Source organism: Indicator indicator, chromosome 12 (genome assembly GCF_027791375.1).
Source record: "Indicator indicator isolate 239-I01 chromosome 12, UM_Iind_1.1, whole genome shotgun sequence".
Lineage (NCBI taxonomy): Eukaryota > Metazoa > Chordata > Aves > Piciformes > Indicatoridae > Indicator > Indicator indicator.
In genome coordinates, this window is record NC_072021.1 from 27,863,143 (window position 1) to 27,863,508 (window position 366).

The following is a 366-nucleotide window of genomic DNA, read 5'->3' on the forward strand; positions in this document are numbered from 1 at the left end:
GGCGGGTGCCCCTGGCCCGCCGCCTCCTCACGCCCCTGGCCCGCCGCTCCCCACCCGGCCAAGGGCTCTGCCCGCGGGAAGGGGTGGGGGGGGGGAGAGAGGCGCCGGCTGCCGTGCGGGAAGGGCGGGGGCGGTGACCGAAAGAAAACGAATTCTGGCCGCTCTTCCCCCCCCACCCCCAAACCCCGGCCTAGATCACCGCCCGCAGGCTCCCCACAATGGATCCCGCTCGGCAGTGCTTCCGTCCCAACAGGCCCCGGATCAGGTCGAATGGCAAATGAACAACGGGCTGCTTCCCACAATGCACCGGGAGAACCACCGGAGGGGAGGGGGAGCGCGGAGCTCGGGGGGCGGGCAGGCGGCGGG